The 26,569-nt window shown below is 34.6% G+C and overlaps 1 protein-coding gene and 1 pseudogene across 7 annotated transcripts in view; both read left to right on the forward strand.

Annotated features, from left to right (window-relative positions):
- The window catches only part of SPAG16 (sperm associated antigen 16), a 1,132,889-nt gene that overhangs the window by 100,457 nt on the left and 1,005,863 nt on the right, over nt 1-26,569 (forward strand). The gene's annotated exons all lie outside the window — the stretch shown is intronic.
- LOC306658245 (transcription factor IIIA-like) lies at nt 1,776-2,688 on the forward strand (annotated as a pseudogene). The gene has a single exon. The product of its transcript is annotated as a transcription factor IIIA-like (transcript).

A 26,569-nucleotide genomic window follows, 5' to 3' on the forward strand; every position in this document is an offset into this window, starting at 1 on the left:
GAGTAGAGGAATCGGCTTATGGTTAATATTTATTCTATTTCATGTACTCAGTGATGGACTAAAACTCTAACTAGACATAGGAAGAATACAAATTGTACTTATGATTAACTTATTTATTAAGTGAGAAAAATATCATTAAACTTAATTATAAACACTAAGAAAGCAATGAAGATCAAACACCACATCAAAGTTCAGGGGAATTCTCTCATATAGTTATGTATAACTTTTAGAGACTTTGTATACTAAAAGAAATCGCAGGCTCCTTACAAATTTGAGCAAATCATAATTGCTTATTTATAATTTCACCTAAGTATTAATATTAAACTTTATTGTATATTATTTTGTGTCCCAGCACCATGCAATCTCCCCAATATTCTTTATAATCTGAATCTAAGGATATATTGATTATTAGTATTAAAAGCAACTGCACATGGAGACATGCCACGCCTATGGCCCCCAAGAGGGAGGATGATCTTTCAACAGAACCGTGTCAAGTGTCAGAGTGGTAGGAAATAGATGCAGCATGCTTCCATAGCTTGACTACTGTGAATTGAGCAGCTATAAACATTCATGTGGGCACATCATTGTAGTATGCTATGGGTATATGCAGAGAAGTGGGATAACTGGGTCAAATGGTGATTCCATTCCAAGTTTTATGAGGAATCTCCATACTGCTTTCCATAAAGGTTGCACCAATTTTCAGTCCCACCAGCAATGTATGAGTGTGTCTTTTCCTCACATCCTTGTCAACAAAACTTTCAACATTAATTATTTGGAAATAATTTGCATCTCTTAAAAAATTCAATTTAAGTAAATTATCTAAAACTTTCATCATGTGTTTAAGATTAGTCTTTGAATTAACATGCCTTTTTTAAAAAATAAATCTCAAGTCTTTATGTTTAAAAATATATTAAAATTTAAATATTAGTTTATATCATTTGTTTCAATTTAGGTTATTCTTAATTTAGGTTATGACTTTTAAGTTTTTAATTTGTTATTTTAAAACAGGAAAAATAAATGTAAAAATGGAGTGTTTAGGGAAATCCCCCTACATCAGAACTATCACATGATTAATACCAAAGTGACATTGTGTCACAAAGCACATGCCTATTCTTTCAGTATATATCTAATGTAAAAATCTAAACACTGTGACTTCAGTAGGAAGCCTGAATACTTTAAGTCTAATGCAAAAATATAATAACTACTAAAAACTGAATTTGACCAGGATCCTTGTAAATGATAAAGGTGGACATTTAGCTCTAATTCATTCATTCTTAATTATATATAGTCTTAATAATATATAATATATAATAATATATTAATATGTAATAATATGTAGTACATTAATGTATAATGACATATAATGCATGTTCTTAATCATATACATATGTACGTATATATATAAATATATAAATATATAACACACACATGCACACAAATAACTGATGTCACTGCCCTGGTCTTATTGGAGTATGCTGTTTCTTGTGATATAGTAAAAATTATACTTCACTAGCAATTTGATAATAATTTCTGGCTTCAGAAATGCTCAGGACAGCGGGTGGGGTCCCGGAGCGTTCTTCCGCTCCCTCGGATCGGTTGCATCTGGCTGCGCGCCTGGCCCGGTGGGTGGGGACCTGGGCGCCCTGGAGCAGCCGGCCTCAGTTGCCGGTGGTGTGGTCCTTGACCCTGGCAGACTCATTCCAGTGCCGCCCCCACGCTCCCTGGGTGTTCATCTGCTCCTTCCCTGACTGCAGCGCCACCTGGAAGCTAGATGCATGCACTGTGCACCGTGTGCTTGTGACTGTGAAGGCTGTGGCAAGGCCTTGGTCAGGGACTGCCATCTGAGTCCCACATCCTGATTAATACTGGAGAAAAACCGTTTGTTTGTACAGCTTATGGTTGTGATCAGAAATTCAGCACAAAATCAAACTTGAAGAAACATTTTGAACACAAACATGAAAATCAGCAAAAACAGTATGTATAATTTCGAAGGTTGCAAGAAGGCCTTTAAGAATCATCAGCAGCTGAAAGTCCATCAGTGTGAACATACCCGTGAGCCCCCATTCAGGTGTCCCCAGGAGGGATGCAGGAAGTACTTACCTCGCCCCATAGGCTGAAATGACACAGAAAGGTCCACGGGCTATATATGTCAAAAGGGATGTTCCTTGTAGCAAAAACATGGACAGAACATCTAAAACATTGTGAGAGAAGCCCACAAAGAGGAAATATCATGTGAAGTATGCCAGAAAACATTTAAACTCAAAGATTACCTAAAGCAACACATGAAAACTCATGCCCCAGAACAGCATAGGTGTCAGTGCCCAAGAGAAGCCGTGGTAGAACCTACACCACTGTGTCCAATCTCCAGAGCCACATGCTCTCTTTCCATGGCGAAAAGCTCCTGTTTGTGTGTGAACACACTGGCTGTGGCAAAGCATTTGCGATGAAACAAAGCCTCGTGAGGCGTGCTGTTGTGCATGATCCTGACAAGAAGAAAATGAAGCTTAAAGTAAAACCATCTCGGGAAAAACGAGTTTGGCCTCCCACCTCAGTGGTTACTTCCCTCCCAAAAGGAAACAAGAGAAAGACTCATCTTTTCCTAAAATCAGAGGGTTGGGGAGCTGCATGGAAGACGAAGTACTGTCCACAAGGCACCTAATGAACCTTGTTGCAGGACTTGACCACTGAGTTTTTTCTTGCTCAGAAGCCTGTTTGTCTTTATTAAAATCACTGATGCAGAAAAAAAAAAAAAATTCTGACTTTAAAGCATTTATAGTTTTGAAAACATCTGATTTCTTTTTTATTATTTTTTATTTAGCTTTTAATTTTTTACAGACTACATTTTGATTCATTGTACACAAATGGGGTACATCATTTCGTTTCTATGGTTGTGGACCCTATGAGTTCATTGTGTTCTGTCTTTTCCTCTCTTATTTTATGTGATTAATTTTTCTTACAGTTAAAAATCTTTATAGGTAGTTAAATTAACAAATTATTCCCCCCACCCCTTTTTTTGGTACTGGAAATTGAATCCAGGCATGCTTTACCACTGAGTAACATCCCCAGCCCTCCTTATTTATTTATTTATTTATTTATTTTTGAGATGGTGCCTCACTATATTGCTGAGGGTCTCACTAAATTGCTGAGTCTGACCTTGAACTTTTGATCCTCCTGCCTAAGCCTCCTGAGTCGCTGGGATTAAAGGTATATGCTATTGAGCCTGGCTAACAAATTATCTCTTAATGTACATATTCATTAAGTAATTAAGTCACCACAATTAATATTTAGAGAGCATCTACTGTTAAGATAGAAAATTAAGTAAGAAATTGTCATGCTAGCTAAGAAAATGGCATTTATTCAATGACTTGAAGATAGTTCCGGACTATCTTTTGTATCAATGAATCTAACTCTGTATAGGTGATTTTTAGCACTAAATAGTTTATTATGGATTTATTAGTGCATTATAGTTATGCGTAGTATAACTCCCAGAAGACATGGGATAGGGTAAAAGTTTTGGAAGACTGCTCATTCATTGAATTATGGCTTGATGAAATTTGAGAGTAAAACTGCCCAGTTGATCATTGTACACATGAGGCTGGAGATCAGGAGAAACTTACCTCACAATCTCTGGTAGGAGGAAAATGGAGGGCCTGTGGTTGCTATGAGGAGGAGAATCTATGGTAGGGAACCTGTTTTCAATGAGGGTAGGAAACTGAAACGGTGCTTTGCAAAGGTATTGAGTACATAGGGGGGTTGATTGACATGATACAGGGATGACCTGAGCATGCAGTGAGGAGTGATCCTGCACTTGGAATAGCATGAAGATGTGATGGTGGGAAAGCATGGAAGGCCAGAAGAGAAACACATGTTGTGTGGTAACCTGACAGGCAGGATATCATGGGCAGGGGTTCACCTGCCTGAGTTTAGCAAAAAGAATCTGTAATAGAAGCCCCTCATTGTGTAAAGGGGCTGGGAGAAACTTTGTCTTCTTAGGTTAAGTGTACTTACAAAGTTCTAGTTTGTGGTACAGGGGGAGACTTCAAATGCAGTCTAAATCTCTCTCTCTCTCTCACTCACACACACACACACACACACACACACACACACACTCAAATTGTTGGTGAGCTATAAGCTTGTGTTTACACAGATTCTCAGAATGTATTAACAGCCAGGTTTTGTGTTCTAAGGTTTAGGGATAGAGTTCCCATAGTTATAAGCTTAAGAGCCCAAAGTAGATCAAAGACCAACTTGGTCACTAGAATTCCAGATCAACTTATGTATAAATACCTTTCCAGGGTGTGTGGCCCCACTCTTGGTATTCTGAGCACAGCATACCTTACAGTACTTAAATGTTTTAGGCAGTATTACTTGCTGATTTTTTTTCTCATGCAGTACTCAGATAAATATTTGCATGACTTCCTCCAATTGAACTCTGGAAGTTTTAGGTCTGTTTTGATTATACTGGAGAGCTAAATACGAGTGTTTACTCTTCTTTTATGAGACAGTCTCTTGGGTGCAGCTATTGGAAGAGACAGGGGAAAGGCCTAGGAAAACAAAGATTATTATACTCACAGTCATAGAGACAAGAGGCAGAGCACACCATGCCACGTGGGAAGGATACGGAGTAGTCCAGAGGCAGAAGACAGGCACAGGTAAAGACTAGGCCAAAACCTTTTTCTTAAGGTTTGCACAGGAAAGGAAAGGAAAGGCAGGGCAGGTGAACAATATAGGATAAGCTAGTTTGAGTGATTTTAGAGGGCCTTAAACTGTAGGGGTGGTTCCTGGTTGCATGGCACTGGGCTTTGGGATGATTACAGCAAAGGAGTTTTGCTTCTTGGGGTATATGGGCTGGATTAAGGGGGTAAAACTGGATTGGTTGGTTAACATATCAATGTCACGATCCTGGCTGCCTTTAAGAATTTACTAGTAACAAGAGGTTATATGGCAAAATATTACAATAGTCAGAAAGTTTTTAATAATCAAATGAAAGGGACAGTATTTGGGACAAAGCATACCCTTTTGTGGCAAACCAACTGGGAAACTATGCTTTGTGGGGATACAAAAATGACTTGAACATGGTGTCTGTTCTCTAAGTGCTTTGTCTGTTAGGGAAGAGAATACATGCATGTAAGAAAATGGATTACCTAGATGATACAGGAGATTAGTTTCAGGGAGATGTTAGTATAGTGCTGTGAATGTTGAGAAGAGAAATATATTTCCAGTATTTCTGAAGTCCATGCAAGATAATCTTCTTTTTACATACCACTTTTCTCAAGTTTATGGAACAGTAAGTCACTTTTGGTCCATGATGTTTTCCTCGGCATTTCTGACTGAGTCAGAGATGTTATGAATGAAATATACAGATACATGCCAGGGATTCTGACATCTGCTTAGTAATTTTTTATATCTCCACAGTATCTCATTTAGAGAAGATGGTATCACATATTTGAGAAATTACTTTTGTTCAATATACATTGCATAAGGAAATAGACCTATTTTATCCTTTTTAAACTATAGCGTTCCAAGTATCTCATGGTCATATACAAACGCAGAATGGTTATAAATTGCTTTATGATGATGTTCCTGATGATTTAGGTGTTAATTAATTTTGGTATATCATAAAGGAGTTTCAGTACTTTAAGTGTTCAGTAGTACAATCCCATTGCAAAACATTCAGAAAATACAGGAAAATGCAAGGAAGAAGCTAATAACATAAAATCCTACTACTCTGAAGTATTATTATTGTTTGAATGAAAAGTTTTTTATTTAGCTGGCAGTATACATGTTATAAATGCACAATTGTAAACACATGGTTATGTATACATTTGCTTGTTTTGGTTTTGCAAAAATGGGACCATATTATATATAATTTGGAAATATACTTTTTGCTTATTTATAAATTGTTTCCATATGAATGTTTACTTAATTCATCATTTAATTAGAAGATATCTTACTACTATTTTTCCTCCTATTGTTTTTTCTTTTTTAAAACACCAAACTTTGAAATTTATTGTTTTCCAACTGTTAAGTGGTTAAGAAGGAGAAAAGAGACATGACAGAGATGTAGTAAAATTTGTTATATAAAAAAATTTTGATAATATGTCTTTAGCACTGACATCGAATGCTTGATTTACTGGTTTTGGAGCGATATATTGGTAAATCAAACATGATATCCATCTTCAAGTTAAAATTTTTATATCTTAGATTTCTTATTGTGCTCCCCTCTTTCAACTTGCTCATTTGAGTGGGAATTTTGACTCTTTAAAGAAATTACTTTATCATGAAGTATAATTTATATTATGAAACAAACATTTTTATAACATTTTTGAGACTGTATTGAGGCAAATGGCATAGTAATATGCAGATTGTGCATGTTTAGTTTTTCTAAAATTAGATTATTTGGCAATGCAGGGCTGTCTTGTAGACCATTACTGAGCATAAATAAGAAGGAAATAAAGGAAATAACTAACATTTTATTGGTTTATACTGTGTGTTAGGAACTGTATTCCATGCTTAACTTGCATTATCTCTTTTTAATTTTGAAACAACTATTTTCCTCTGTATTAGTGAGAGGGTTCTCCGGAGAGACCGAACCAATAGAATATAGGTATTGATAGATTTGAAAGGAATATTTTTTTGTTTTTGTTTTTAGTCTCCAAATACAGAGAATAAGATGTCTGGCAACATTTATAAGTTAGAGACCCTGGGATGCTGTCCTAGGATGCTGGAAGCATGGCTTAGTTCAAGTGTACAGGCCCCCAAACTCAGGAGGTACAAGGAGGGCTTTGGTGTAGGTCCTGGAGTCTGAAGACCAGATTATATGGAATTTTAATATTTGAGAGCAAAAGAACATATCCCTGCTCCAGTAGAGAGAAAGCAGTCCATTTTTCCTGTTTTTGCCTTTCTAGGCCTGTAGCTTGTTAGATGGTGCTTGTTATGGTTTAGGTATGAGATGTCCCCCAAAAGCTCATGTGAGACAGTGCAGAAATGTTTGAGGTGAAATAATTAGATGATGATAAATGTAACCTAATTAGTCTGTTAATCCATTTGATGGATTAATAATTGGAATGGAATCCTGGGTGTTAATGGTAGATTGGTGGGGGAGTGGCAGGAGGAAGTAGGTACCTTGGGGATTTTATCTTGTCTCCTTGGCTTCTTGCTCAATCTCTTTCTTCCTGGCTGCCGTGATCTGAGTGGCTTTCCTCTACCATGCTCTTCTGCTGTGATGTTTAGCCTCGCTTTAGGCCCAAGCAATGGAGTCCTCAGACCATGGACTGAGACCTCTGTAACCATGAGCCAAAGCAAACTTTCCTCTTCTAAATTGTTCTTGTCAGGTATTTTGGTTGCAGCAATGAAGAACTGACTAAAACAGTATTTGCTCCCATTAAGGGTTTATCTTCCCCACTGTGTATACTCACACTCATACATCAATCCCCTCTGGAACACCATCACAGACACAACCAAAATAATGACTTACCAGTTCTCTAGGTATTCCTAATTCAGTCAGATTGACACCTAAAATTAACCAGCACAAGCTCCTTTGTAAAGACTGTAAGACAGTTGGAAATACAGTAGTTCTCCCTCATTTATGGGTGATAATATTCTGAGAGTCACAGTGGATGCTTGAAATTGCAGATAGTACCAAATCTTTTATATATACAATGTTTTATTCTTATACATCCATACATATGGTAAAGTTTAATTGATAAATTTAGGAATAGTAAGAAATTAGTAATAATGTGGAATAATAAAAGATATCTATCATAACACTATGCTGTAATAAAAGGTGAAATGTGGTCTCTAAAATATCTTATCAAACTATATTCACCCTTGATTTTGTAATGGTGTGGGACAGAACAGTGCACATGTGATGAGAGGAAGTGAAGTGCTCGATGTAGGTGCTAGGCCAGAGCATTAGGCTGCTGACGAAGGGTTACCTGGACACGAGCACGGCAATGTTGGGAGAGTCGATCTGTTAACTGAGATAGCAACTAAATCCCCAACAGGCAGGTAGTATATACAGTGTGATATACAAGACAGGGAAGGATTTCCATCCTAAGGAGGACAGAGTGGGATGATGCAAGATTTTATCATGTAACTCAGAAAGGCACATAATCTAAGACTTATGTTTATTTCTGGAATTTTTCATTTAATATTTTCATACTGCAGTTGACTGTAGGAAAATGAAACCAAGGAAAAAAATGGGAGGGAATCAAGCTGAAAAGCTTCTTCAAAGCAAGGAAACAATAAAGAGCATGCAAAGAGAACCTACAGAATGGGAGAAAAATCTTTGCTACCTGCACCTCAGATAGGGTGTTAATTTCTAGGGTATCCAAAGAACTCAAAAAATCTGAACAAAAAAACCCCAAATAACCCAATCAATAAATGGGCAAAGGAACTGAACAGATCTTTCTCAAAAGAAAAAATACAAATGGACAACAAATATATGAAAAAATGTTCAACTTCTCTAGCAGTTAGAGAAATGCAAATTAAAACTGCACAGAGATTTCATCTCACTCAATTATCAAGAACTCAAAAACAATATATGTTGGTGAGGATGTGGGGAAAAGGAAACATTCATACATTGTTGGTGGGGCTGAAAATTGGTGCAGCCATTCTGCACCAATTCCTCAAAAACTAGAAATGGAAATACCATTTGACCCTGTTATACCATTCCTTGGCACATATCCAAAGAATTTAAACCAGCATACTACAGTGACACAGCCACATCAATGTTTATAGCAGCTTAATTCATAATAGCTCAACTATGGAACCAACCTAGATAGCCATCAGCAGATGAATGGATAAAGCAAATGTAGTATACATATATGATGGAATATTACTAAGCCATAAAGAGAATGACTTTATGACATTTGCCAGTAAATGGATGGATCTGAAAACTCTCATGCTAAGTGAAATAAGCTAATCTCAAAAAACCAAAGGTGGAATGCTTTCACTGATACGTGGAAGCTAACTCACAATAAGGTGGATGGGAGTGGCAGGAAGGAAAAGAAGAGAAGTTCAGTGGATTATACAAAATGGAATGAAGGGAAGGGAAGAGAATAGGAATAGGAAAGATAGTGGAATGTATCTGACATAACTTTCCTATATACATACATGAATACACTATAGCAAATCTCACCATCATGTATATAAACAAGAATGGGATATACTATATCTAATTAGAATAAGATATAGTCCATCCTTGTATAATTGTATTAAAATGGATTCTACTGTCATGTATAACTAAAAAGAACAAATAAAAAATTAAAAAAATTAAATTTTACAAAGGTCTTACCACTGTTTTACTGTGCTCTTAGCTACCTCATATTTTCATTTGAGAGACATTTATGTTTAAACATTTGTGATTGTGCTTCTTTCTTTTAGTTAACTTCCATTACTTAATAATGTTGTCATTTTATTTTCTGACTTATCAACTTTGATCTTATTTATTGACTTCCTTCTGGTGGTTAAAGATTTAGGGTTACTATAATTTCAATCTTCTTGTTCCATTCTTGGTATAGTTGTATAGTTGCATCACTATCTTTAGTTACTTCATTGGAAAAAAGTAATACATTTTATGTACTTGAGACATAATTTGTTTCATAAACTGTGTAAGTATCTCTTGTATCTTTCCTTTTGTCATTCTCTCCATTCCTTTACTCCTAATCTGCCCTGCTAGTTTCTTAAAAAAAGAAAGCTGTGCTTTTATTTTTTTTAAAGCCAATAAGAATTACATTCTAATCTATAACCAATATTTTAAATTTTAAATCTTTCATGCTGTTTTAGTTAGCTTTACATCACTAAAACAAAATATATGAGCTAATCAACTTATAAAAAGAAAAGGTGTATTTTGGATCTAATTTCAGAGGTTCTAGTCTATGATCAGTTGACCCCATTGCTTTGTGCCTGTGGTGAGGCAGCACATCACAGTGGGAGGGCATGGCAGAATAAAACTACCGACCTCATTGTCAGGAAGCAACAAGTGAGAAAGCAAGGGGTCAGAGTTCCACGATCCATTTGGGGACATCCTCACTCCTATCAGTGACCTCAGCTGTACCTGTTAAAAGTTCTGTTTCAATAGTTCCACCCAGGGGACCAAGCTTTAATATATAAAACTTTAAGGGACATTTAAGATCCAAACTATAGCATTTTCTATAGGTAGTTTACAAATATTAAACACTAGTAAAATTATAATTACTATGATAATTGGAAGTATTTGCTGCAAAACTAGGTAGTGTTCTGTGAATACATTCTCCTTCTGGTTCTGATCATAATTGAGACTGACACAACCTGCATGACTTAATTTCAAAGAAAGCTTTTTTCTTTCTTTTTTGCAGCCCTGAGGGTTGAACCCAGGACCTTGTGCATGCTAGACAAGCACTTACCACTTAACCACATCCCTGGCCCATGAAAGACCTAATTCCACATGTTGAAATCTCAAAAGATCAAAATCCTTAAATTCTAGGATCCCCAAACTCACAAAATATTAAAATCCCTAACTTTGAAATCCTGAAAGCCTAAATCCTGTAAACTTCAAATTCCATGAAAGAAAAGACTATGAAATAAAAGGAGAGCCAAATTCTGGGGAAATGATTGGTCTTGAGATATGATGACAAAAACTTCAGTTTCAAAATGTGTTGTTTGGCTCTGTTGGCATGCCTTGCAGTTGATGAAATTCTAGGAACTTTCCATGAATGAAAGCTGGTCTTGCCTGAAGAAGCCAGTGAAGTTACTGACTGATTCAAAAATAATTACAAGCAGGGTAACACATGCAACAGTTCTACTGTTCAGTCACCAGTATTGTTTCTGCCAAATTTGTGCTGTGTATAAAAATGCACGCAAAGTGGATTTCCACATGCATAAGACAACATAGAAGCGTGGTGCAGAAATCAAGAAAATTTAATAGGAAATGCTTATGTCAGTGTATATCCAACCCCAAAAGGGCTATGCCATGTAGGAAATGAATGTGAACCATGGAAAGAAAGAAAGAGAAAGAACAAAGGAAAAGGAAAAGGAAATGGAGCTATTCATCTTCATGCAGCCTTCAAAATGTAATTAATGATCACGAAAGTCAGCCAGCTCTTATGGACTACCTGAACGCAATTATTCATAATCTCTCCCCAGAATATTCTTTTTCATATGTTGAACTTGTTTTATTTTTTTTATTTGCTTTTGTTATTTTGCTTTTTAAGAAACAAACAAGACAAAATTGGAAGTGTCACATTAGCTTTTACAATTCATAAATTCCCATGGTGAAAGTATAAAGTGTGTAAATACTTACACAGTTCTTATTTGTTTTGTTATTTGTTGCAGTTTCAACTCCACGAAGGTGCATTATCACAATGTTGACTTTGTGTGTAATCCTTGTGTATGTGTGTGAAAACATTGAAACTTCCTCAATAAATGAAGAGGTGCCCCTATGTATATCTGCATTTGTGAAAGATAAAATTTATTTAGAACTCAGTTCTTTGACTGACTGCATAGAGTGGTGACCCATCCTAGTTTTTTTTTTAATTAAAATACAGGTTGTCTGTTTTGGTATTTCAGATGATTGCAGTTATAAAGCTGGGGGCATAGTTACAACTATAGTGATGTGTGTTTCCACATTTGGTTTTTGACCTATTTCTTCATGAATACAGAATGTCCAAGGACAATATTTTGTTTTTACATCCCATGAATATGCAAAACCAAGCCAGATTTTACTTTTTTTCATATTGTAACATGCTTTATTTTTAAAGTTTTAAATTTTATTTGTTGTAATTAGTTGTACATGACAGTAGAATGCATTTATACATTTTGATAGCTAATGCATAAATGGAGTGTAATCTCTCATTTTTCCAATTATACATATTGCAGGATCACATTGGTCATGTAGTCATATATGTGCATGAGGTAATAATGTCTGTTTCACTCTACATGCTTTATTTTGATACAGATTTCCCACTCAAATGTGTAATTTCCTTTCATATTTTCTGTTTAAAAAGTGAACTTTTTTCTCTCTGTACTTTTGATTCTTAAATGTCTGTCACCTAGAGTCTATTTTATTCTCTTGAAGTCTGTTATTTCCAGTGCTAGTGAGAGTTAGTTGCTTTATATTTGGAAGCTGACTTTCCTTTGCAGTTATTTATTTTTCTTTGCCTTTATATTTGTGTGTACTCTTACTGTGTACTCAAGTTTTCCCAGATTCTCATTCACATCTTGCTGTCTATTTAATGAAGTACACCTCTCTACTTCACCTTTCCCTGGAGGTCTTCCTTGGATACCTTCTGTCTTGGTGCTGTTGGGAGTGGTTACTATCTAGGCCTCTGCCCAAACAGCATCCTGACACTTCCACTTACTGTTTTACTGGATGTTATTTGTATTGTTTCCCTTTACATTTTATTAAATCTTGCTAATGTACTTTATTAAGTAGCCTCCTGAGATAATGCACAATACATACCAAACTGTATTTTGACCAAGAATGAAATTCTAGAAAAAGTTCTCTCTGGGGACATGGGGCAGTGGTACATTGCTTGCCTAGCATGCACGAGGCCCTGTGTTTGATCTCTAGCATTGCTTCCCACTCTAAAAAAACAAAGTTTTTTTCTAAGGACTTTGAATGAGTTAATTTGTTATATTTGAACATCCAGGGATGCTAACAGTCTGAAACCAATTTAATTCTCTTTCCTTTTAGGATCTCTCTCTCTCTCTCTCTCTCTCTCTCTCTCTCTCTCTCTGTCTCTCTCTGTCTCTCTCTCTCTCTCTCTCTCTCTCTCTCTCTCTCAATCTCTCTCTCTCTCTCTCTCTCATTTGTATTAGGGATTGAGTCCAGGAATACTTCACCACTGAGTCACATCCTCAAAGTAAAAAAAAAAAAATTTTTTTTTTATTTTGAGACAGGTTCTTACTCAGTTTCTTAGTGCCTCATCAAGTTGTTGAGTTTGGCCTTGAACTTGCAATCCTCATGGCTTCGCCTCCCAAGTCTCTGGGGTTATAGGTGTATTTCTTGTTTTTTTGAGTTTGCTATGATAAATCTAAGTACTATATAATTTAATTTTATAGAACCAGAAAAATATTGTATATTCAGTGTTCTTTATAGAATTCTTAGTTGTTTGTGGATCCTCTGAATTAATCCATGTTTCATTTATACATTCCCATATTTCCCATCTTGATTTCTACTATAAGTTTTTGTTTTGAGAATGATAGATTTGGTTTCAAAGATATGTTCTCTGATATTTTTCATGAACTCCTGCTCTTGTTTAATAGATCTTAATGAATACAGTATATTTTTTAAGCATAACAATTAGATTTGTTTGTATTATCTTTGGATCTTGGCAGTGTACTTTTATCTGGAACCTTCTTTTATTTAAAAAAATAAATTCTTTTCTATATGCTGCAGGAATACCACAAATGACTTCTGGCTATTGATTTTATGTTTACTATAAAGAATGATTCAGTATAAAATATGAGTGGGATCTCTGCATAGATTAGTTGGTATGTCCTTTGGCAAGCTTGGCATATAATGGGTGGATGTGTAGCAGATCACTGATCTGGGGCTTTTAAATGATGGAAATCAGGGGGCTTTGATAAGGGGTACTATTTTATTTGCTAACACCTATATTATTTGTTAATTGATTTACTTGTTAGTTTTTTTTTCTGCATTTTGGTAAATTTCTTGAGAAATGTATATCCCCCTATCCCAGGTCTAAATGCCTAGCTCCTGATTCTTGCTACTGCAGGTATAGTGTGGTAGGGGTAGGAGTAGTGGTAAGCAGTGGGAGTAGAAGAGTCAGCTGCCTATGTGGGCCAATTAACCCTCTGTTTCTAATTCCCCTTCTCTCTGCTGTTGTAAAACTTCCCTGCTTTTTCCTAGTTCTAGTCTCTCTGTGAATTTGATGATCAAGTTAGTTGTCTCTGAGCTTTAACTTTCATGAAAATTCAAGGCTGTGGTTCTCCCTCTTTGTTTCCTTAGTCAATATTGTCCAGTCACTCTCTTTCATTTCTTGGTATCCTGTTTTGTTTTCTATATCTTACTATGATTATGCCTTTATATTTTCTTTTATAGTAAATATTTAAGCTATCGCTCTTCTCATTTTCATTCTACTCCCTCTTTCCTCCTTAATATTGAGCTTGTACAGGAGGTTGTCTTAGTAGCAGTAGTTGGAGCCAAACAAAAATAAGGGATGAAGAGGAAATTGCTTATAGAAAAGGATCATATTCTGAAATTAATAATATTTGTATTGCAATTATGAGCTGATAAACACTCAAGAAATACTGAGGTACAATAATGATTAAAAGGTATTATGGTTTGGATGTGAAGTGTCCCCCAAAAAGCACATGTGTGAGGCAGGGTTCAGAGAATAAATGACTGAGTTATAAGAACCTTAACCCAATAAGTGAATTAATCACCTGATGAGGTTAATTGAGTGGTAACTGAAGGCAGTGGGGTGTTGGGGGCATGGCTTTGGGGTATGTATTTTGTATCTGGCGAGTGGAGGCTTTTTATCTCTGCTTCCTGATCATCACTACATTCTACCACCATGATATTCTGCCTCACCTTGAGCTCCAAGGAGTGGAGCCTGCTGTCTGTGGATTGAGACCTCTGAAACTGTGAGCCCCCTCATAAAATTTTCCTCCTCTATGATTGTTTTGGTCAGATCTTTCAGTCACAGTGGTGAAATAGCTGACTAAAACAAAAGGTGCATTTTTTTAAAAAGATTCTAAAATAAGAGAATTTTTCCCTTAAAATAATTGTGCATTAAAAGCATGTATTATTGTTTTTATTTTCTTTTTCTTTCATTCCCCAAGTTAGGTCACATATCTTCTTTGAAAAGGGCAATTTACATTACATGCATGCTGCTTTCTTATTGTTACATGGCCCATATTGTGGTTTGGCATATTAGATCATAGGTTTTGAATTGAAAGGGTGATTTAAAAGGAAATAGTAAATATGAAACAATGAAGGCAGTTTAATAATTGTTATTGGTGAATAAAAGCTTATAGTAAGACAGTGCAAGAATTGTCAGAGGTGAAATTATTAGATTAAGAGAAACCTTGACCTAATCAGTGAATTAATTCACTAATAAGTATTAACTGGGTTGTAATTATAGTCATTTAGGGAACAACTGGAGGAGGTAAGTCACAGGGGTTGTGTCTCTGGGTCTTATATTTTTGTCCTGGGTGAGCAGAGCTTTCCCTCTCTGCTTCCTGTTGCCATGTCCTGAGCTGTTTTTTCGCCACCTATATCTTTTGCCACATTTTTCTGGCCTCATCTTGGGCTAGAGCTATGGAGTTGGCTGACCATGGACTGAACCTCTGGAACCATGAACCAAAATAATCTTTTCCTCCTGTAAATCGTTCTTGTCAGGTGTTTTGTTCATAGCAATGAAAGACTGCCTAAAATAATAATGTAAGAAATCAGTGTAAACAAGTCATACTAAGAATACTTCCCATTTCAACTGCTGCAGTTTCTTGGACACTGTTGAACTCTCATGAGCTAAAAACATGCATTAAGGAAATCAGTTATGTGTAGTTTTCTCCTTGCTCCTAAAGCAGCTGGACAAAAGACAGGTTGCATTTGTGAGCCTTTATGGATAGAATTTGCTGAGTTAATAATATTTGTCAATTTTAACAAGTTAAAATTAAGTTATATATTTTATCAGATATTAAAAATAATAAAAATCAATATATATTGGTTTAAAATTTTCATTTGTACCATATATCAATTGCATTGTTTTCTGGCATGTAGCTTATCTTCCCCTGACATTTTTGATGCATGTCAAAGAAGTGGTGTTTATTGCTTTCTTTTGGAACTTACTCTTCATGGAGAATAAACTCTGGAAAAATTATGTGTTTAATCTGATGGCAAAAGATAAGAGCAGTGATATGTGTTGTTTGGAATAATCTATCACAAGGCATTGTCAGATCATCCCTTGAGAGTGTGTCCATACTTTTTATGTTGTATTTTTCTTCAGAGATTGATATTACAATTTTTGAGGCGTTAAAAAGAAATCAGAAGAAAATGGGTTCCTGTGTGAAGCAAAAATGAGTGCATTATCACTCACAAATAGTGTTACTGTAAATGGGAAGGCACATGTACACATTTCCATTTTAAGGTCAAAAATATTTTGTAGAATTTACACAGCAATGGAGGATATGAATACAGGGAGCACATGAATTGCTTTAATATTCTTGAAAGAATCAAATAATTTTCTCAGTGTGATTCCAGGAAATAATCCATATATTGGATTATTCTGTGTTATATAAGGTTCTTACAGTTCCTTTAATCACCTAATACTGGTACAGAGTTTCTAGAAGCAATCTTGTTTGCTATAGAATGGATTCTGGGTTAATTTTTGTAATTCGTAAACAACATTTTTTTAAAAAAATTAATCATTCTTTTAAGATTAACCATTCTTTTATAAAAAAGGAAGCAATACCACTATTCATTTATAGTCCCATTCATGCATACAGAAATCACAGTTTGCTTGATATATGGATTGAAAAAATAGATATGGTACCAGTTGCTTCCTCTAGTGTCCCCTGCCTCCCACACTCCATACATAAGCATATCATTTTCCAATTTCTTACCCCAAGATGGAAGATTCTTATAAGCTGTGCATTTTACTCTTTGGTGGAGATTGAGTTAATCATTCCTCCAAATCAAAATTTAGCCTTATGGGGACAATTTTTCCTATTTTGGTTCAAGTCTGAGGGCCAGTATTTGCTCTTAGAGTCTCAGTTCCCGGAGATGAATGGAACACCTCCAAAAGCTGCCTCAGTCTACAGTGACAGCTCAGGTTTTCTCAGTCCTTCCATCCCCACCCCAGTTCTTGTCTTCCATTTCAAAGCCATCTTCATCCTAGGCTTGCTCTCTGTAGGCTGTTCCCTCAAACACTAGGTGCTTGCCTCTTATAGACTTAGTTTCTGACAAGACAGGCAGGAGGTAGTGGTTTGGTTCCCCAGGGTTAACCTTTTATCTCATTTGGGGAGACAGAGCGTTCTCTGGATTTGGGTTAAATGGAACAAAATTATCTCATTTCATGGTACATTTTGAGTTGATGCATTCTTGTTACCTAAAATTTTAATGTTCCTCTAATCATCTTTTTTTTTCCCCCCCATTAAGGGTAGAATTAAGTATGTAGAAGAAAATTCTTGTTCACATGTCAAAATTTAATTTAATTTTTTTGTATTGAACTCTAAATATTAGACATAAAAAATAAATGTTTTAGAAATATTTCAGTGCAGGTTTGAGTTACATTAAAATTAATGATGCAGGATAGCAGGGTGGCAAAGATCAAAGTCTCTGTATAGAGAGTGCGTTTGTACTCAGATGCTAGCATGGTCACATTAGCTGTGTGATTTTGGCTCAGTTACATTTTCTGTGTCTTAGTGGCTTCATCTGTAAAAGGGATTAAAATCATTGTGAATCTTAGTGATTGAAAACAGTTTCATCTCAATTATTAGCCATTATTAATCATATTATGACAAAAACCACTAATAATACAAATACTTTACATATATTATTTCATTTTGATCCTTTCAACAATCCTGAAAGAGAAGATGTTGTTCTCATTTTGTAGGTAAAGATACTGAAACTCAGGATGTCTATTAAGTTACACCACATAATTCAATCAGTATGTCAAAACTAAGTTCAAATCCAAAACTTCCTTCCTTCCAGACCTTTGCTTCTGTCCTTTAATACACAGTCTCCTTTATTTGCTGACTTTCATTGTAATGAAGAGACTTAGTGATAACTAGTATTATCAAAGATGTCTTAGTTTTACAGAGCATTTTAGCAGAGTACATATCCTATCTTCATAGCTGGGAGTTATAAGTTATTGAACTTTATGATATGATGTGGTAATTGAACAGTTTCCATGGAAAAACTTACACTTTTCCTATATATCTAGTATAGAGATAGAAGGAAAGCAGGATGGGGCAAAGGACTATTTTAGGGGGAAATTAGTTCCATCAGGATTGTATAGAGGATGCCTTGAACCCTGAAGTCACAGTGTGAGAAAGGAAATTGGGAAAAAGAAACAAGGAATAAGCAAGGAATATGAGAAGGGAAGTTCTCAAACATTCATCTTAATAAAGTAGTTTATGCCAAATTATTGTCAGGAGAAATAGGAGACTTTCAATAATGAAATGATTTTTGTGCAAGAATGTCATTTTATAAAAATCTGAATTTATATTTAATCATATTAATTTTTAACAACTGACTTTATGACCTAATATGACAAGATGCACACAGTTGTTTTTGACATTAGCAGAGTTCTATTAAAAATACATCATTAAAGCACTCTCAATAAAATGAGTTGTCTTCTCTTTATAGCCAATTTATTGAAGGAGTTATTTTTTTTTTCAGGTAAAACCATGGATCTGTGATCAGGGTTCATTTTATCTTATTTATTATTTATTTATTCATTTATTTATTTTATTGTAAACAAATGGGGTACAACTTGTTTCTTTGGTTGTACACGAAGTAGAGGCGTACCATTTGTGTAATCATACATTTACATAGGGTAATGGTGTTTGATTCATTCTGTTATTTTTTCCTCCCCCCCACTCCACCCACCCCTGTTTTCCCTCCCCCGCACTCCACCCACCCCTGTTTTCCCTCTATACAATCCCTCCTTCTTCCATTCTTGCCTCCCTCCCCCGTCATTATGTATCATCATCCACTTATCAGCAAGATCATTCATCCTTTGATTTTTTTGAGATTGGCTTATCTCACTTAGCATGATATTCTCCAATTTCATCCATTTGTCTGCAAATGCCACAATTTTATTATTCTTTATGGCTAAGTAATATTCCATTGTATATATATACCACAGTTTATTTAAAAATACAGCACCCCTTCATGCTCAAAACACTAGAAAAAATAGGGATAGTAGGAATATGCCTTAACATTGTAAAGGCTATCTATGCTAAGCCCATGACCAATATCATTCTAAATGGTGAAAAACTGAAAGCATTCCCCTAAAACTGCAACAAGGCAGGGATGACCTCTTTCACCACTTCTATTCAACATTGTCCTTGAACTCTAGCCAGAGCAATTAGACAGACCAAGGAAATTAAGGGATACTAATAGGAAATGAAGAACTCAAACTATCCCTATTTGCTGATGACATGATATATACTTAGAGGAACCTGGAAATTCCACCAGAAAACTTTTAGAACTCATAAGTGAATTCAGTAAAGTAGCAGGATATAGATCAATGCTTATAAATCCAATGCTTTTTATACATAAGTGATAACTCCTCAGAAAGAGAAGTTAAGAAAACTACCCTATTCACAATAGCCTCAGAAAAAATAAAATACTTGGGAATCAATCTAACAAAAGAGGTGAAAGACCTCTACAATGCGAACTACAGAACACTAAAGAAAGAAATTGAAGAAAACCTTAGAAGATGGAAAGATCTCCCATGTTCTTGGATAGGCAGAAATAATATTGTGAAAATGGCCATACTACCAAAAGTGCTATACAGATTCAATGCAATTCCAATTAAAATCCCAATGATGTACCTCACAGAAATAAAGCAAGCAATCATGAAATTCATTTGGAAGAATAAGAAACCCAGAATAGCTAAAGCAATCCTTCGCAGGAAGAGTGAAGCAGGGGGTATCGCAAAACCAGAACTACAAAGCAATAAGTAACAAAACGACATGGTATTGATACCAAAATAGACAGGTAGACGAATGGTAAAGAATAGAAACCACAGAGACCAACCCACATAAATACAGTTTTCTCATACTAGACAAAGGTGCCAAAGACATGCAATGGAGAAAAGAGAGCCTGTTCAAGAAATGGTGCTGGAAAACTGGAAATCCATATGCAGCAGAATGAAAACTAAACCCCTATATCTCACCCTGCACAAAACTCAGCTCAAAATGGATCAAGGACCTTGGAATCAGACCAGATACCCTGCATCTTATAGAAGAAAAAGTAGGTCCAAATCTTCAACATGTTGGCTTAGGAGTTATTTTTAATCAGTTATTTTGAGATATGGTCTTGCTGTGTATTTCCCAGACTGACCTGGAACTCCTGGGCTCCAGTGATCCTCCCACCTCAGCCTCCTCAGTCATGAGACTTCAGACACATACCTCAGTGACCATCAAGGTTTATTTTAAAGAGCACTTCTTTATTTTCACTTCATATCCCATCCTTTAGCCTTGAAATGTTAATTTCCTAATGTCTAGATAACTTTAATGACATGAAAAATTTATTTGCCATTAGTGTTGAATGATATTCTGTTTCATCAAATGGGGATCCACTCTTAAGATGCTATATTTTCATACTAGTTAAAAAAAAAAAAAAATATATATTATATATATCATAATTTGAGCTTTGCGAATCTCAGGTTTCAGGGGTCTTCTGCAGGGGTGTTGCTCAGGCATTGCTGTTTCTCCGAGGCTCTGGGCTTGGGAGTGAAAGCTCTGCTTGGTTCAGAAGTGAACTCATGAGTCGTACTCATTTCTTTGCCAAGGCCTTTGGGGAGAATTTATAGCTTGGCAACCTTTGAAAAGAAGCAAAATTTGTAGCCTGTGAGACTACAGGCTTTGTCAGGAATAAAGGATGTACTCAAGGTAAGAAGAAACAATGTGTAGCCATAAAATATTTATGCATATAAATATTGATGTGTAAAATTGTCACAGCTAAAGTTCTGTTGTCTCCATTTTATGGTGTATTGTCAATATTCTTTTTTTTAATTTTTAGTTGTAGATAGACACAATACTTGTTGTTTTATTTATTAATTTTTTTGTGGTGCTAAGTGTCTCATGTGTGCTAGGCAAGCACTCTACTGCTGAGGCTACAACCCCAGCCCCTGTACTGTCAATATTCTGACACATTATACTAACATTTTATACACTTGTATATTATTATTGTATAAGATTTCCCATAACTTACATTATATCATGTTAAAGATTCAAAATCTTCATTCACATACTGATATGGTATTTTAGGCTTTTTTTTTTTTTTTTTTTTTGTACTGGGGGTTGAATTCAGAAGTACCCAACCACTGAACCACATCCCCATCCCTATTTTGTATTTTATTCAGAGTCTCACTGAGTTGCTTAGTGCCTCACTTTTTCTGAGGCTGGCTTTGAACTTGAAATCCTCCTGCCTCACCCTCTGAGCCGCTGGGATTACAGGCATGTGTCCCAACGCCTGGCTCTGATATGGCATTTTAATATGTTAAAATGGTGGTATCTATTCTCCAATAAAAGGAAATAAGGCTCCTCTAGAAATGAATGATGCTAAGAAAAGGCCAGAGAACATAGATAATTAGCCTGGAACACGTCATAGTGTCAGGAAGCATTTTCCCACGCTCTTTCCAATATATGTTATATCTGCCAATCAAGTAGGTAAAAAAAAAAAAAAAAAAATGATGTTCTTATTTGAATTAAAATTTAATTGATTGTTGGTGAAATAAAACATTTCTATTTAACCACTTTATTTAACCATTTTATTTAACCACTTTCAGTTTGCACTTAATGAGATGTCTGTATGTGTTCTGCATTTATTCTTTACTTATATGATTTATAAACGTTCTTTATTGAATAAGGACACTAACTCCGTCATTCATGTACTTTGCAAATATTTTTGTCAGCTTTTTATTATTTTTTAAAAACAGTTTATAATAACTTTCATGAAAAGATCTTTAAATTTTATTTTAGTAAACTTACCACTTTAGTGTATATTTTTATATTTTCATAAATTTTTTTCCTACTATAAGACTGTTGAAAATGATCACCAAAATTTTCTTCTAGTACTTTCATGTTTTTTATCTTACATTTTATATGCATATCTTTAATTCATCTGAAATTTATTTTAGTATGTTTTGTATGAAGTTACAGTATAACTCTTTTTTTTCCTATGGCTAACAAATGTTTTGTTGTTTTCCCAATTTATACAGATTTGATAAAATTTACACTTTATACAAGCCAAAAATATTCTCAAAAGTTGCATAATGTATTAGCACTAGTAAAATAATATTAAATAGTAAAATAATATTAGCCTAGTTAAAATAATATTTTTTTCTTCTCAGTCTACAAGATGCATACTATAAACTTTTCTTACTCCTACCACTGTCTCTATGAATCTTGTCACCTTTCTTTATGAAGGTGAAATCTGGTATGCATATTCTATTTTAAAAGACCATAATCCATTGGATCTTTTCTTTGATACTTTACTCCTTGCATGGAATAACCAAAATTTTGTTACACCTAAGTGAAGTTAAATATTGAGTTCACATGATTGTTACTACTAATTTATGAATGCAAAGACAACGTTGCTAGTCCCTGGGATAATTACTATATTAAATTATAAGGGTATTTTCCATGGTATCTTAACTCTAGTAGTCAAAACTGAATATCTTGTCTGTTTTATAATTATTGTTTAGGACAGCTCATTGTAGCAACAGATGTCATTAAATGTCCAGTGTAAATTTAATTTCTTTTGCTGGATATAAAATTCCTCTGAGAAATTGTGCATCTTATTTTCTAGTGATTTTGAGGGAGTTAATATCGAATGGAGAATTAAAGTCTCGTCTCTATATAATTAAATAAATCATCAAAAGTTGCTATTGAGAAATAAAAGAATGAGAAAAATTTAATGGTAATGGTTATTTCCTTCCATTATTGGGCATATTTTTATTCGTATAGTGTGGAATATAGTTTTGTTTGATATTACTAAATCTAAAAAGATTGAAAAGAGTTGTACCTCATTGTAGCAATTTTCAGAAACAGAAAATAATCTTAATTCATTTGGACTATATCAATAATGTATTGTAATGTGCTTTGTCAAATAATAGACATAAAATATGTATTTAGGGCCAAGGTTAACAATCTTTAAGATGTGTTAAGACTCTCATTATAATCCTAATGCTATTTTGTAGTTTTATAATGTTAGCTAACCTAACTCTGGTCTTTGGAATCAGCTCTCCTTTTACTTAGCTACATTCTTATTTCTACATATATATTTTATTCCTTAAATCCTTTGTGTCTTTTAATTTCCATGTGTTCATTAACTTAGATAGATGGGTGAGAACTAATGTAAGTCTTTCTCAAATTTGCAGTCAGATATAACTGAAAGTACATTGGACCTGAGTGTTAGTCTAAGTTCTGTTGTTTATATCTATTTATATCAGTTATATCTACATATTAAGTAAATCCTTCAATCACATTTTTCTACATCTTTTTCACTAGTGATGTATAGGATGTGAATAGAATTAAATTGTGCAATTGACAGAAATTCTAGAGAGTTTTCAAACTTGAGGGTGTGAGGAGAAAATGTCATTGGCTAGTGCAAAGCATTGGGTAGGGAGTGGGTGACACAAAAGATCAGTTTTACTTTATTCTGAAAGCAGTTAAATTTATTTTATTTGCTTTCTCAATGGCAAGCAATGGACATATTGGCATTTATAAAAAATGTGTAATACGGAATACTTATAATGCCATATCTTCAAATCTACATAATTTAACACAAAATTGCTTTAATGTTGTTGTATTGTTAGATTGTTTTACCTCTTATGCCATTTAACTTGTTTTAATGTCTTGTCAAGTAGTTTATGGATTACGTTTTTTTTACCTTATATTTTATATGCATATCTTTTAATTCATCTGAAATTTTAGTATGTTTTATTCTGTTATGTATTATATTTCATTTACCAACAACCTTTAATAGTATATATTTAATAAACCTTAAAAATTGAATCCCATTGCTCATTTTTGTTAAAGTTTATTAATAGCAAATCTTTTTCTGAAATGATATTTATCTCCAATTACAATTTAATTCCTTCCCAAATATCATGAAACTCCTTTTCTTTTATAAAACCTACCTATAGGAATCACTCACTAGTAGCACCTCTGAATTAAATCTTTTGACATTTCTTGATTTTCATTATTTTCATTCTTATATAGTATATTAATACCATGGGAAAAAAAGTTACTGTGAGGGCCCCTCTTAGTCATTAAATGTTGTGGTGAAAAGTATGACATTTAGAATCACATTGCCTATGCCTTATCTCTTGCTAATTTTGGGAACTTGGGAAATTAATTTCTCTGACCTTCAATGTTCTAATCTGTAAAATCAGAATTATAATATCCCATTTAAAAATAACTTTTATGGCAGTTAAATAATAAAAGTCTGAAAAGTATTTGGTCCAATACTCAATGTAAGGCAAGTCATTATATTGTTACTACAAATGAAAACTATTCCATATATTTTTTTTCCATGCTGGGGATTGAACCCAGGGCCTTATGCTTGTAAGGCAAGCACTGTACCAATTGAGCTATATTCCCAGCCCCCATATTTTAAAATTGTTTGTTAAAAATGTTTTTGTTTATTAATTTTGTAAGCTGTGCATTCTCACTTAAATCCAATTTATACTACCACAAATCCTGTCAGTAGAAAGGTGACTTCAGTGCTTCTGTACATGATCCATTGATCCTTCTGCCTCAGTAAAGTTTTCTTTGTACCCTAATCCCAACATCATGCACTATTATTTAACATGCCCAGAGAAACTTGGGTACTTGAGTGATCAAAACATGTGGTAAATCTTAACTAACTTCAGCCTTGATATACAAGTGCTCACCTTACCTATTTATATCATTCTTCCCACCATTCATTTTATATATAGGAAGCAAAATATGGTAGTTTTCATTTGTTAAAACAATACATATTATGGGCCCCTCTGTCACTCTTATTTTAGGTTCTTTTGGTTTCTAGTGACAGAAATCCATTTTAAACTAACAAGTTAAAACTCATATCCAAGTAGCTTAGTTTTACCTAAAAGATGGGAAATCATTAATTTATGTAACTGATAAGCCAATTGCCAGTTATGGTTTAAGGATGGTTGAATCTGAGAGGATTAACCAATATATTTTTTGTCTCTAGTTGTTTGTATCTTTGTGTCTTACTCTGTGTCTATGTTACTTTCTTTGCTTTTCAGTCTGGCTCTGTCTTTTGACTCCATTGCTATTTCATTTTTAGATATGATGATTCTGCTTATATCCAATACCCATCTTTGAAATATTCAGTAATGACCAAGACTGGGGAGTGCTCTGATAGGCCATGATTTTTTCATGTGTCCAATACAAGGCCTGAGTATGTGAGCTTTATTTAAATCTGTGCTTGCAAGACTATAGCCTGTGGGCCAAATTTGGTCCATTGCTTATTTTTTGTAATATTCTAACTAATATAGATATACTGATTCATCTATGCATTATCTTTTTATGACTTTTACATTAAAATGGCATAGTGGAATAGTTACAGCAGAGACTATATTATCCATAAAACCACATATTTTTCCTTTGGTCTTTAAAGAAAGTATTCGCTACTTTTCTAGGTAGAATTCAAAGATAATCCTCAATGACTCAGATCTTTATACAATCCCCTGTCCTTGATTATAGGCAAGATCTGTGAATATGATGACTTGATACTTCTTAGATTTTGTTGCTCTCTATGGCAAAAGGAGTTTTGTAAATGTAATCAAAGGCCCTAATTAATTGCATTAATCAAAAGATGGACTATCCAAGGCACACCTGACTGAAATTATATGAGTTCTTAACAAAGAATCTGAAAATTAGAGGCAAAGGAGGTCAGAAACACTTTCTCCTGATAGCCTGAAAGAAATCATACATTTATGTTAATATTTTTGGAGGTCATGTAGGCTATAATAAGAAGCTAAGAATAGTCACTGCCTACATCTGGCAAGAAAATAACCCCAGTCATAATAATTGTGTAGAAATTAATTTTTCTAACCTTAAAAGAAGAGCCAGAGTCTCAGATGAGAATTGTGTTCTGGCAACACTGCTTTCAGCCTATGGAAATTGAGTAGAGAACCCAGTTAATTTATACCCAGACTCATAACCAATTGTAACTGAGAGAGAATACATTTCTGTTTTAAGTCATTAATCTTTGTGATAATTTGTTACTTGGCAACCTAAAACTAGTTCAGACATTTGTACATGCAATTGGAAATAGTTTTGTAAAGAATACCTAAAGAAGGGAGTGACTTTGGACTCAGGCAGAATGGAGGGTGAACATTGCTTTGATAAAATGATCAGTAAATATATGAATGTTAAGGATACTTCTGGTAAGTTCTCAAAAACTCCAAGTTCTCAAAAAAGCCAAGAAATTGATATTGAAAACTGGAGGAAGAGGGATACTTATTATGCAGTGGCAGAAAGCTTAAAGGAATTGTGTCCTGTAGTTATGTGGAATGTATAACCTGTGAGTGATGAACCTGGATGCAAGGAAATTTCCAAGTGGATTACTGAACATGTGACCTGGTTTATTCTTGCTGATAAAGTCAAGTAGAATAGGAGAAAAATAATTGAAGGAAGAACTCAAAAGAAATGAGGGCTCACGTGTTAAGTGAAATAAGCCAATCCCAAAAAACCAAAGGCCATATGTTTTCCCTGATAAGTGGATGATGATACATAATGAGGATGAGGGGTGGGGGGTAAGAGAAGAATGGAGGAACTTTAGATCATGTAGAATGAAATGAGACAGGGGAGGGGGCAGGGATATGAAAGATGGTGGACTGAGACAGACATCATTACCCTATGTACATGT

Source organism: Sciurus vulgaris (genome assembly GCF_902686455.1).
Source record: "Sciurus vulgaris genome assembly, chromosome: 3".
NCBI lineage: Eukaryota > Metazoa > Chordata > Mammalia > Rodentia > Sciuridae > Sciurus > Sciurus vulgaris.